The sequence below is a fragment of the Meriones unguiculatus genome, chromosome 9, assembly GCF_030254825.1.
Source record: "Meriones unguiculatus strain TT.TT164.6M chromosome 9, Bangor_MerUng_6.1, whole genome shotgun sequence".
In the NCBI taxonomy this organism is placed as follows: domain Eukaryota; kingdom Metazoa; phylum Chordata; class Mammalia; order Rodentia; family Muridae; genus Meriones; species Meriones unguiculatus.
In genome coordinates, this window is record NC_083357.1 from 38,324,643 (window position 1) to 38,338,889 (window position 14,247).

Below are 14,247 nucleotides of genomic sequence, written 5' to 3' on the forward strand. Positions count from 1 at the left end.
CTCATCCAATCATCCAGAAATAAAGGGTCTGGAGAAAGCCAGTGCTCATCTAAACCCCTTCACAACCATCTTACCTTCAGCATCAACAACTGGCGAAGTAAGAACTGCGATGATCAGCTCCAAGACTTCTCTAGTTTCTCACATGCCTTTTCATGAGTACCCAAGGAATCAGACAACATGGGAATGTTACTTCTGGGCACACTTGGGCTCTATGGGAGCTCTATGGAAAAAGGAAGGACTTCTTTTTTAACTGGGAGGAATAGGTACTAGAGTCAGGAGTTAGCCCAGCAACTTCCCAGGGTGAGGACTAAATGACACCTGCTTCTCCCTCTTGCAAGCATCATCCTCAGGGCTCTTCCTTTTCCTACCCTTCTGCATAGTATATATTCTGGATTTACTGTATATCCAAGGGTTTGAGGCAAAACCAAACCATATTATATTCCTGCCATGTCACATAAGTTGAAGTTTTTATTTCTCAAATAATTCAAAAGAGAAATGGTGGTACTGATGTGGAACAGGTTACACAATTGTATGCATCTCAGAAAACAGACCCTTAATGAGATGGGTGATGCTCTGTGCTTATAGTGGAGATATCCTAGGCTTTGGAAACAGAAAATAAGGAAAGATGGAGGCTGCATAATCTCATCACTGGGGCAGTCACTGGCACAGTTCACTCACCAGGCATCTGTTGGTGGAAATTCCCTCCAGTATGAATCCACACTTAACCACACCAGTTGGCCTCTTGATTTTTCCATTATCTCTTTTGTATTTTTTCTTAGCACTTTAATGGAAAGCTTTGGGAGACCACACTGAATATTTCTAAGAAAGAACTACAGAATTTCATGACTCAGGTTAAAACTTTAAATGGCTAAACTTAACATATTTTTTTAGTTGTATTAGTTACTTTTGAGTAGTTGTGACAAAAATTCCTGATAGAAGGAAGGGAATGTTTATCTTGGCTCACAGTTTCAGAAGGTTTACTTCACAACTGCCTGAGCCTGTGCTCTGAAGCAGAACATCACTGTAGCAGGAGTGTGTGACAGGACAACTGCTTCTGTAGCATCCAGGAAGCAGCAACCCAGGATAATTACCCATAAGGACCATCTTCTATGAGCTATTCCCTCTAGCTAGGCCTCGCCTCTTAGTGTTTCCAGATCTTTCCAAAATATATCCATTACTGGAAACAAAGAAAGTAAAACATGAGCCTGGGGTGGGGGGTGGGGTGCTATTTCAGATTCAAACCATTACAGAGTTATACCACCCTTTGGGTTCTAAAGACACACTATCAGCTTGTTTCTAAGAGGTTCTAGGTCTAATATATAAAGGTTTAGGCTCCTATCAAGGTTTTGCCTTGAACCCTTGGGTGTATATTAAAACCAGAATATACATTCTGCAGAATATACTCTGCAGAGGGCAGAGATAGGAAGAGTGAGAAGGTGGCATGATTTAGACCTCTCCCTAGGGCAGGCACTCCTCATCTATTCCAGTCCTACTCATGAGCTTCCCAGAACTCTAGGGACATTAATGAGTTTCCCCAGCCTTTCTCAGCCCTCATGTTTCACATTGACTCTCAAACTCTTCTTCTTTGTATCCTTCATTAGCACTGTTACCACTCTTGATCAGAAAAGTGCTGCATCCCAAGACTTTTGGTATGTATGGGTAGTAGTAATCAGGTAGCTCCACCACCAGCCCCAGGAACCTGGCAATAGCAAAACACATCATCACCAGCTTGACATCTTTTCTGGCTTCCAGGAGCCAGGTGTCGGTGTTTGAACTCATGCTGAATTGCCACAGCTTTATGACAGCTGCAAAGCACAAATCTACCTCTTGCACATGCACAGAGTCATCTTATAAGAACCTGCCCTCTCTCTTGCTCTCTCCTTCCTGCCACTTCCCCCCAGACGCTGCTAATGCCTTTATTGCCCCCCCCCGCCCCAATAAACCTCTCATGTGAAGCCTGCCTTGTGGTGTGACTTCTTGGACTATATTGTTTACCTCTGTCTCCTAAATCCCAATGGTGGTACACTTGGGAAGCTAGTAACTGGGGTTCAGTGTGGGTTCACTCAGGTGCTCAGGCAAATGCATATTTTAAACTATTGATTTAACATTTATTTAATGGCTATGTGGGAAAAAACTGTTTTTTCTTAATAAAACACACTACTCAAGTTTATATTAAAATGTAATATGGAAAAAATTTATTAAATGGACGCTGCCTCCCAAAGCACCCTTAAAAAGATCACGGGTCATGGGTGGCACATGGCACACGGCTGTGGGACCAGCATGGACCTGCTGCGGTCCTTGCCACAAGTGAGCCTGGCCAACCTGAAGCCCAATCCTACCTCCAGAAAGTAGGAAAGATGTCCAAGAGATCAGAGAAGAGTTGGGAAATGTGGCAGAGGCCATGAAAAAGAGAGGCAGAGAGGACCTTGGCTCCAGCTGGGCTTTAAGGGAAGGCTGACTACATTTTACATACGAATCTCAAAATATGGATTTAATGAAGGACATAGAAGGCACCAGTATCAGCCTTTGAGTCTTAGGAGACTGCAGTATCTCATTGATTTAGGGCGAGTTGATCCAACTCAACTATTGACTTAACCCAGCTTGTCAATGGGAGAGGTCTGACCATTCTACCACTTAAAAAGAATTATGGGGTCCAGCTGGTTGAAGACGGTGCTGATACTTTTCAAGTAAAAATTAACGATGAGGTGCAGTTGGTGTCAGAATTAGCCATTGCTGCAATTGAAAAAAAAATGGCGATGTTGTTTCTACAACTTTCTACCACCCAAGAAGTCTAGAAATTCTGTGCAAGCCTGTTCCAGTCTTTCTGCGGGGATAACCCATTCCAGAATGAATGCTCCCACCTAAATCGCTGGTGCCCTATTACACCGATGAAGAAAACCAGGGTTACCTGGCTGACCCTACCAAGTTTCTGGAAGCAAGACTTGAACTCGCCTTGAAGTATGGCTACATTCTTCATGAAAGATGAACTCTTCAGAATGCTCAGAATTTGGAAGGATCCAAGGCAGATTTTCTCTGGTCTTGCTCCTGGCTGAGTGATGAATATGGTAAATAAAAAAATTCTGAAACCTACAGATGAGAATCTCAAGTATTGCAGCTCCTGAACTCCCTTCCAGTAAAGCAGACTTGTTGAGAGTCAGACGGGCTGAAACATGGCTTCTTGTGGGTCTCAAATCCTCGGGGCTGATACTAGCCTTCACTGTGGTTAAACCTTTTTTGCTCTTTTCAGGCAGCAAAAGCAGCACAGAGGAACTGAACTGCTGAGGTATATGTCTCAAAAATTCAACGGTGGTGGTCTTTAGAAAGGTGATTAAAAAAATAAACTACTTCAAATTACCTTTCTTTTTGGGGTTGAGGGTGGGGGAGTGGGTTTCAAGACCTCATTTCTATGTGCAGCCCTGCTTGTCCCAAAACTAGCTCTGTAGACCAGGCTGACTTCGAACTCATTGAGATCTGCCTGCCTCTGCTGGGATTAAAGATGAGTGCCACAACTGCCTAGCCCAATTTAAATTAAAAAAAAATTATTAAATGCAGTAGTTGGCACAATATAGAGACACAAGTATCTTAGCTTCTCCTGCTTCTACTCCTAGGGTGGATTCAGTTTTCTAGATTGGGTCCCAGAATTTCCTTTGCTCAGCAGCATCTGAAGAAATGGACACAGTGGGAAGAATCAGAAGAGCCTGGTTTGTCTGCATAATAAAGGGCTCTTGTTGGGAGGGAGGGAAGGACAGAGAGGAGAACCAATGACAGGGGTGTTCAAAGAGTTTGAGGGGGAGACAAAAAGGGGTCATTTCCTTCCTGCCACATCACAGCCAAATGAGCCTCAGGGAAAGACAAGGAGAAAGATGCAGTTCTTTCCCACATGTATACTGCGTGCTAAGAAGATATGCCTGTTTTAGCATCATGCATAAGATACAAAATGCTTAGAGCTGTAATCCTGGAACATGTTTTTCCTTTATGTAGCACCCTTTTTCCAATTCACCTCCTCTCTCTTTCTCCCTCTACCTCTTTCTTTCCTTTCCCTCTTCTTTTCCTTTCAGACTGATAGTGCATCCCCAGGAAGAGCAGGTGAATTTGTATTTTTTGGTTATGTAACTAGTTGCTTGAGGAAACTGGAACTAATCGGAACCTTATTCTAATGCATTTGAATTTAATTTTAGTATTTCAGCCTGTAGTCCAAGTTAGCCTCTGGCTTATTGCCAACCTCTGGTTGCCTTATGCACTGGCACCCCTCATGGCATCTTTGGTGGCAGGCCTCACAGATGGGGCAAAAATGTCAATTTTTGCATTATTAAGTTTTTCTTAAGGTAAAAATTTAATTATCTTTCAAACTGCAGCAAAATATTTGTGGCTTCAAAGTAGCTGGGTTCCAATGGCTAAGACAGAATGGCAGCATCAGTGTCAAATACTGGCTCCACATTTGGGCATGGCATGATCAGACAGACACCCATGTCCCCAGACACTGGGTGATCCTATTTTCAGATCAATGACATCAGTTGTCTGAAGCTGCAGAAGAAGACAGCATATTGTGACATGGCCTTCAGTATCTTCCTCTTCTCTCCCAGCTCTGATCTAAGATCTGAAGGCAAATACAGTTGCAGTAAGACTGGAAATCTAAGTAGCAAAGATCAAGACCTAGGAAGCTGCCTCTTCATGCCATGCTACAGCCTGGTACTGCTGGGCAGCGCCAATAGAACCATTGTAAGCCCATAAATGAAAAAAATGCTGTATTGATCTGAATTCAGCCATTTGTTAAACAGCTTCCTAGTGTTTTCCTTATTCTCCTATATTTTTAAATTTAAACTTTAATATTATTGTGTGAGTGTATAGTGCATGGTGTGTGTTTGTGTAGATAGATAGATAGATAGATAGATAGATAGATAGATAGATAGATAGATAGATAGATAGAAAGAAAGAATGTCTGTGCATGACTAAAGCCCTTGTATGGAGTGCAGAGGACAACCTTGAGGGGTCTTTTCTCTCTTCCCACCTTTCTATAGGTCTAGGAATGAGCTGGGGCTGTAAGGTTGCCAGGCTTGGCATTTAGCCTTTATTTCCTAAGCACTCCACGGCCCTTGTCTGTAGTCGAGTAGACTTCCGTACTAGATTTGCTGATGTTGTACCCATGTTCCCTTCTTGACCAGGCTCGTGTCTCTTAGCAGGGTGACTTAGTAATATTTTCATAAGGTCTCTCAGTGTCTCAGAGAGGTGCTTCCTATCTACAACATTGGGTGTCCTGGTAGCCTTGGTTGCACCCTTGAAGGCTCCAGGCTTCCTGAAGAGAACCAACCAACTATTGTGTAGTCACTAACATGATGCCTACAAGCCCTAAATGCTGTCTGCAAGAAATAGATTGGCCTGGTTTTCCTTGGCCTGTTTTTTTTTTTTTCTTTTTCTTTTAATTAATTGTTATTTATTTACTCTCCACCCCAATCACAGCTTCTTCCAGTCTTTCCCTCTTCCCCCTCCCCCCCATCTATGCCTCCTCTCTTCTTCTCAGAAAAGGGAAAGCCTCCCATAGGAGGCTTGCCAGCCTTGGCATATCAAGTTGCAGTAAGACTAGGGGCTTCTTCTCCTATTGAGGCTAGACAAAGCAGCCCAGTTAGGGGGAAAGGGACTCAAAGGCAGGCAATGTAGTCAGAGGCAGCCCCTGCTTCCACTTTAGGAGTCTCACATGAAGACCCAGCTGCACAGCTGTTACATATGTGCAGAGGGTTAGGTCCATTTCAGTCATGCTCTCTGGTTGGTGGTTCAGTCTCCATAAGGTCCTATAGACCCAGGTGTCCTTGACCCCTCTGGCTGCTTCAATCCTTCCTTTTCCTTTTCCACAGAATTCCACAAGTTCCACTTTATGTTTGCCTGTGGGTCTCTGCATCAGTTTCCACCAGTTGTTGGGTGAAACCTCTCAGAGGACAGTTATGCTAGGCTCCTGTTTGCAAGCATAACAGAATATTATTGTGTTAGGGGTGGGCTCCCTCTCATGGCATGAGTCTCAAACTGGGCCAGTTAATGGCTGGCCATTTCTTCAAATTTTGCTCCATCTTTTATCCCCACACATCTTGTAGGCAGGACAAATTGTGACAAGTTTTGTGCCTGGCTTGGTGTCACAATCCATCTCTTGGAAATCTTGCCTGGTTACAGAAGATAGCCTGTTTCTTTATATCCTCTACCACTAAGAGTCTTAGCTAGGGTCACCCTTATAGATTCCTAGGTTTCTAGCTCAACCCAAGCCCCCTAATCCAATTGTCTCCTCCAGTACTCTCTGAGTCCATCCTCTCCTCACCTTATCCCACCTGTTCCCATCCCCATCCCCACTCTAGGCCCCTCCCTCCACCCCACCCCGTGATGTCTAATCTCTTTCCCCTTCTCCGTGAGATGTAAGCATCTCCTCCTTGTTACTTGGCTTCTTTGGATTGTAGCCTGGTTATCCTGAACTTTATGGCTAATATCCACTTACAAGTGAGTACATTCCATGTTTGTCTTTCTGGGTCTGTGTTACCTCACTCAGGATTCTGGCCTGTGTAATCAAGAGCTGCTATTCTCTGTTGCCTTTGGCCCTCTCTGACAGGATTCTTTGGAGACCAGAGCCCTTTGTTTCTTCAGCTTGACTTTTAGTACTGCACCTCACTGTCACGACTGTCCCCACCCTAATCAGCACACTGCCCTGCTCTCCATGTGCCTAGAAGTGAATGCAAGACAGAAAAGCAGAGACCCTGTTAAGTGTGGCCAGTGGGAATTAGTCAGGTCCCATATTACTCACCTCCCAGGGCTTCAACTGTCTCATTTTGTTAGTTTCATTTCAGGAACTGGATTAAACAGTTATGAAAAAGATCTTGTGGAATGCTCTAGAATTCTGTTGAGCATTTGGTGTGCACATTTGTTTTATTGAAAACATGCCATGTTCTGGATATGAAAGCAGATTACTTTAAAAGATAGAACCTGTCCTTAGAAACCTCCTTCTAGGTATGGAAGTATTGGTTCATGCTTTGTCCCCACTTGACTTCCAATGTGCCCAGTTCTCTCACTCTGGTAAGTAGACAACTTTGTGCTTATCACCTGGGGAGAAATATGATGCATTTGAAAACAGTAGAAAGAGTGTCTTCCCTGCTCTTTTTTTTTTTCTTTCTTTTTTAGTTTAAGCTTTTAGGACAGAGGCGAAAACTTGAACAGAACTGAGACTTGAAGGTACTTTGTCGTTCTACAGTGTCATCCCCCCAACAATATGAATTGAATATTGACATTTCAAGTCAAAAAGGGTTGTACAAAGTGAAAATTTACACTTAAGAAAGTAAAATGGAAAATTTGGCAATTTGGACCTCAAAGAGAAAAACTTGCCTACATTTCTTTTTTTTTCAATGCAGTTTATTCAGGAACCTTGAACAATCATCTGACCCTAGGGAAAGCCAGCCCACAGCTTAAATAGCCTCTGGGTAGCCAACCCCAGCATGCCATGTGGGCAATGCAGATAGGTCCACATACATGGAAGCAAGCCAAATCCTCGGCCTTAGCCACATGTGGAGTTGTTTGTGACAGAGAGCACTCACCATCGGGAAGGTGGAAGGCGGAAACCAGCTCCATCTTTTTTTTTTCTTTTTTTCAATGCAGTTTATTCAGGAACCTTGAACAATCATCTGACCCTGGGGAAAGCCAGCCCACAGCTTAAATAGCCTCTGGGTAGCCAACCACAGCGTGCCACGTGGGCAATGCAGATAGGTCCACATACATGGAAGCAAGCCAGATCCTCAGCCTTAGCCAAATGTGGAGTTGTTTGTGACAGAGAGCACTCACCATCGGGAAGGTGGAAGGCAAAAACCAGCTCCATCTTTAAGGCGTGGCATTATGCAGCTCTCTACAGTTCCCCCTTTTTGTTTTAGACGCATCAGGCAAGAGTAGAGGTCTGATCTCTGATATTAGAAATAAATTGGGACTTTGTACCGATGTTCATTTAGGTGTCATCCACCCAAAGAGCATCAGACCCGTCCGATACCTTTTTCTCAGAGGCGGGACCTGGGGCATCAACCCACATGCAATCAGACATGCTCTTCTCTGGGTCGAAAGCGGCTGACCCTGAGTGCAGTGCTTAGCCTCGCATCCTGAGCATAACATTTTAGCATTTTATGGTAGCCAACCATGCTTGGGGAGACTGTCCTGCTTCAATGGCTGTAAAGGCCTGAATGATCATGGCTGCATTACGCTGTTGTGAGACTCTAATCTTGCATATACACCACAGGCAAATCAAGGAGACCAACACCAGAAGGCCTGCTTACGCTCCCATGCCCGCCCATTCCTTCAGATGATTCATGGCTGCAGCAATCCATGGTGATAATCCTGTGGCTAGTCCTGCGTCCACTCTGGTAGAATTTACTGTGATAATGGCCACTCTCAGCTGCTCCATCGTAGTATCGAATTCTCCAGTCCAATTACCTAAAATATAGCTAGACAATTGTTTAGACAGATTTGCAGCACAGGAAAAATTCTCATGTTGTATGCTAGTGACACAAAGTCCAGCATACTTTCATTGACAGCCCGGTTGAGCCATTTGCCATAGGGTATCAATTTGCTCCTGCACGAGGTCAATCCTCTGATTGAACACCATCAAGCCTCCTTTTAGTTGAGCATTAATTCCTTTTTGTACATCTAAGGCATGAGCTACATTGGCTAAAAGATTATTCAGGGTCTGAGCAGTCTGCACAGTATGACTCATGGCTAATGCCATGGTGGTAGCTCCAACAGCCGCCAAAGAGATGGCAGTAACAGTGGCGGCTGTAGTTCCAAGATCCCTTTTCTGTCTGAAGAGAGTCATAGCGTGAGGGGCATCAATGGGCACAGGCACCCAGCGAGGCATGCGAGTAACCAGGGCATACCTAAATTCACTAGCATTCCAGCATTGGGCAAAAAAGCAAGTATCATCACCACAATTACTTGGCTCTATCTGGCTAATAATGAATAAAAATGGGGGATATAAACAAACAGGTGTGGGCTTATAGGAAATATTATGGGAAGCCTTAATCCCCTCGTTGGAACATCTTGCATCAGTTCTACAACTAGCAGTGGTGCTGTCCGAGGTCTGAGTAGGTTCAGGAGACCATTGCCCCCAGGGGCGAGACATGTTCCATGTAAATTGACTAACTCCATGTTTTGTTCCACTTTTGAAAGTCATTTAAGGTTCTTAAATTATTTCCCCCCCCCCTTTTTTTAAAATTTTTCCTCAATTACACTTTATTTATTCTGCATCCCCCTATAAACCCCTCCCTCCTCTCCTCCCAATCCCACCCTCCCTCCTCCCTCTGCATGCATGCCACTCCCCAAGTCCACTGATAGGGGAGGTTCTCCTCTCCTTTCTGATCTTAGTCCATCAGTTCACATCAAAAGTGGCTGCATTGTCCTCTACTATGGCCTGCTAAGGCTGCTCCCCCCCAGGGGGAGGTGATCAAAGAGCAGGCCAATCAGATTATGTCAGAGGCAGTCCCTCTTCACATTACTATGTAACCCAATTGGACTCTGAACTGCCCTGGGCTACATCTGTGCAGGGGTTCTGGGTTATCTCCAAGAATAGACCTTGGTTGGAGTATGAGTCTCTGGGAAGTTCCCTGTGTTCAAATTTTCTTGTTCTGTTGCTCTCCTTGTGGAGACCCTGTCCTCTCCAGCTCTTACTATTTCCCAGTTCTTACATAAAATTCCATTCACTCTGCCCAACACTTGCCCATCAGGCTCAGCATCTGCTTTGATAGTCTGTAGGGCAGAGGCTTTCAGAGGCCCTCTGTGGTAGGTTCCTAGGTTGTTTCCTGTTTTCTTCTTCTTCTGATGTCCATCCTCTTTGCCTTTCCGGATGGGGAATTGGACATTTTAGTTAGGGTCCTCTCTCTTGCTTAGTTTCTTTAGATGCACAGGTTACAGTGGGTTTGTCCTATGTTGTATGTCTATATGAGTGAATATATACCATGTGTGTCTTTTTGCTTCTGGGATAACTCACTCAGGATGATCCTTTCCAGATCCCACCATTTACCTGCAAATTTCATGATTTCCTTATTTTTCGTTGCTGAGTAATATTCCATTGTGTAGATGTACCACAATTTCTGCATCCATTCTTCAGTTGAGGGGCATCTGGGCTGTTTCCAGCTTCTGGCTATTACAAATAAAGCTGCTACAAACATGGTTGAGCAAATGTCCTTTTTGTGTACTTGAGCCTCTTTTGGATATATGCCTAGGAGTGGTATGGCTGGATCATGGGGAAGCACTATTCCTAGTTGTCTGAGAAAGCGCCAGATTGCTTTCCAGAGTGGTTGTACAAGTTTACATTCCCACCAGCAGTGGAGAAGGGTTCCCCTTTCTCCACAACCTCTCCAGCATGTGTTGTCGCTTGAGTTTTTGATCTTGGCCATTCTCATGGGTGTAAGGTGAAATCTCAGGGTTGTTTTGATTTGCATTTCCCTAATGGCTAGTGAGGTTGAGCATTTCTTTAAGTGCTTCTCTGCCATTCGGTATTCCTCTACAGAGAATTCTCTGTTTAGCTCTGTTCCCCATTTTTTAAGTGGATTACTTGGTTTGCTGCTTTTCAGCTTCTTTAGTTCTTTATATATACTGGATATGAGTCCTCTGTCAGATAAAGGGTTGGTGAAGTTTCTTTCCCAATCTGTAGGCAGTCGCTTTGTTTTGGTGATGGTCTCCTTTGCTTTGCAGAAGCTTTTCAGTTTCATGAGGTCCCATTTATTGATTGTTGCTCTTAGAGCCTGTGCTGTTGGTGTTCTGTTCAGGAAGTTTTCTCCTGTACCAATGTGTTCTAGGGTATTCCCCACTTTTTTTTCTAGCCGATTTAATGTGTCAGGTTTTATGTTGAGGTCTTTGATCCACTTGGACTTCAGTTTTGTGCAGGGTGATAAGTATGGATCTATTTTCATTTTTCTACATGTAGACATCCAGTTGGACCAGCACCATTTGTTGAAGATGCTATCTTTTTTCCATTGTATGGTTTTGGCGCCTTTGTCAAAGATCAGGTCTGGGTCCTCTGTTCGGTGCCATTGATCCACTATTCTGTTATTATGCCAGTAACATGCAGTTTTGAAAACTGTTGCTCTATAGTACAACTTAAGATCAGGGATGGAGATACCTCCAGAAGATCTTTTATTGTAGAGGATTGTTTTAGCAATTCTGGGTTTCTTGTTATTCCATATGAAGTTGAGAATTTTTCTTTCCAGGTCTGTAAAGAATTGTGTTGGTAATTTGATGGGAATTGCATTGAATCTGTAGATTGCTTTTGGTAAAATGGCCATTTTTACTATGTTAATCCTGTCAAGCCATGAACATGGGAGATCTTTCCATCTTCTGATATCTTCTTCTAATTCTTTCTTCAGAGACTTGAAATTTTTTTCATACAAGTCTTTGACTTCCTTGGTTAGGGTTACTCCGAGGTACCTTATGTCATTTGTGGCTATTGTGAAGGGTGTTGTTTCCCTAATTTCTTTCTCAGCCCTTTTGTCTTTTGTATATAGGAGGGCTACTGATTTTTTAGAGTTAATTTTGTATCCGGCCACTTTGCTGAAGGTGTTTATCAGCTGTAGGAGTTCCCTGGTAGAGTTTTTGGGGTCACTCACGTATACTATCATATCATCTGCAAATAGTGATAATTTGACTTCTTCCTTTCCAATTTGTATCCCCTTGATCTCCTTCAACTGTCTTATTGCTCTAGCAAGGACTTCCAGCACTATGTTGAAGAGATATGGAGAGAGTGGGCAGCCTTGTCTTGTCCCTGATTTCAGTGGGATTGCTTTAAGTTTCTCTCCATTCAGTTTGATGTTGGCTATAGGTTTGCTGTATATCGCCTTTGCTATGTTTAGATATGTGTCTTGTATCCCTGATCTCTCCAATACTTTGAACATGAATGGATGTTGGATTTTGTCAAAGGCTTTTTCAGCATCTAGGGAGATTATCATGTGTTTTTTTTTTCTTTCAGTTTGTTAATATGGTGGATCACATTGATGTATTTCCGTATATTGAACCACCCCTGCATACCTGGGATGAAGCCTACTTGGTCATGGTGGATGATATCTTTGATGTGTTCTTGTATTCGGTTTGCGAGTATTTTGTTGAGAATTTTTGCATCAATGTTCATAAGGGAGATTGGCCTGAAGTTCTCTTTTTTTGTTGGGTCTCTGTGAGGTTTAGGTACTAAGGTGACTGCGGCTTCATAGAATGAGTTTGGTAATGTTGCTTCTGTTTCGATTTTGTGGAATAGTTTGAAGAGAACTGGAGTTAGCTCTTTTTTGAATGTTTGGTAGAATTCTGCGCTGAAACCATCAGGTCCTGGGCTTCTTTTGGATGGGAGACTTTCGATGACTGCTTCTATTTCCTTGGGAGATATAGGACTATTTAATTGATTTACCTGGTCCTGATTTAGCTTTGGTAAGTGGAATCGATCAAGAAAATTGTCCATTTCATTTAAATTTTCAAATTTTGTTGCATATAGACTTTTGAACTAAGTCCTAATGATTGCTTGGATTTCCTCAGTGTCTGTAGTTATGTCCCCCTTTTCATTTCTGATTTTGTTGATTTGGATGGTGTCTCGCTGCCTTTTAGTTAGCTTGGCTAAGGGTTTGTCTATCTTGTTGATTTTCTCAAAGAACCAGCTCTTGGTTTCATTGATTCTTTGAATTGTTTTATTTGTTTCTAATTGATTGATTTCAGCCCTGAGTTTGATTATTTCCAGCCGTCTGCTCCTTCTTGGTGTGTCTGCTTCTTCTTTTTCTAGGGTTTTTAAGTGAGCCATTAAGTTGCTTGAATGCGCTGTCTCAAATTTCTTCTTGAAGGCACTTAGTGCTATGAACTTTCCTCTTAGCACTGCTTTCATTGTGTCCCACAAGTTTGGGTATGTTGTGTCTTCATTTTCATTGAGTTCTAGGAAGATTTTAATTTCTTTCTTTATTTCTTCCCTGACCCAGCTGTCTTTTAGTAGCAAGTTGTTCACTTTCCATGTATGTGTAGGCTTTTTGCTATTTTTGTTGTTACTGAGGTCCAGCTTTATTCCATGGTGATCAGACAGGATACAAGGGATTATTTCAATCTTCTTGTACCTGTTGAGGCTTGCTTTGTGACCAACTATGTGGTCTATTTTGGAGAAGGTTCCATGAGGTGCTGAGAAGAAGGTAAATTCTTTTGTGTTTGGGTGTAAGGTTCTGTAAATGTCTGTTAGGTCCATTTGATTCATGACCTCTGTTAGAGATATCGTTTCTTTGTTTAATTTCTGTTTAGTTGACCTGTCCTTTGTTGAGAGTGGGGTGTTGAAGTCTCCTACTATTAGTGTGTGGGGATCTATGTGTGGTTTAAGTTTTATCAATGTTTCTTTCACAAATGTGGGTGCCCTTGTATTTGGGGCATAGATGTTCAGGATTGTGATGTCTTCTTGGTGGAATTTTCCCTTGATGAGTATGAAGTGTCCTTCCCCATCTCTTTTGGTTAATTTTGGTTGAAAGACTATTTTATCAGATATTAGAATGGCTACTCCTGCTTGCTTCTTGCGTCCATTTGCTTGAAAAGCCGTCTTCCATCCCTTTACCCTCAGGTAATGTCTATCTTTGTGACTTAGGTGTGTTTCTTGTATACAACAGATTGCTGGGTTTTGTTTACGCATCCATTCTGTTAGTCTGTGTCTTTTTATTGGAGAATTAAGTCCATTGATATTGAGAGAGATTAATGACCAGTGGCTGTTAGATCCTTTGAATTTGATGTTGGCTGTGGTCACACGGTTGTGTGCTTGGTTGCTTTTTGATTTACTGTAGTGGGGTTATTTATTTTCTGTGTTTTCTTGAATGTAGCTAGCTTTCTTGGGTTGTATTTTCCCTTCCAGTGTCTTCTGTAATGCTGGATTTGTTTGTAGGTATTGTTGAAATTTGTTTTTGTCATTGAATATCTTGTTTTCTCCGTCTATGAGGACTGAGGGTTTGGCAGGGTATAGTAGGCTGGGCTGACATCTGTGTTCTCTTAGGGTCTGCATGATATCAGTCCAGGCCCTTCTGGCTTTCATAGTCTCTGTTGAAAAGTCAGGTGTGATTCTAATGGGTTTGCCATTATATGTTACTTGGCCTTTTTCTCTTGCAGCTTTTAGTATTTTTTCTTTGTTCTGTATACTTACGGTTTTGATTATTATGTGGCGGGAGGATTTTCTTTTCTGGTCTAATTTATTGGGTGTTCTATAGGCCTCTTGTATTCTTATTGGCCTCTCCTTTAAGTTGGGGA

General features: G+C 42.7%; 1 pseudogene; it reads left to right on the plus strand.

Moving 5' to 3' along the window:
- Window positions 1–2,256: 2,256 nt before the first annotated feature.
- LOC110561668 (large ribosomal subunit protein uL15m-like) lies at window positions 2,257–3,122 on the plus strand (annotated as a pseudogene).
- The last annotated feature ends 11,125 nt before the right edge of the window (window positions 3,123–14,247 follow it).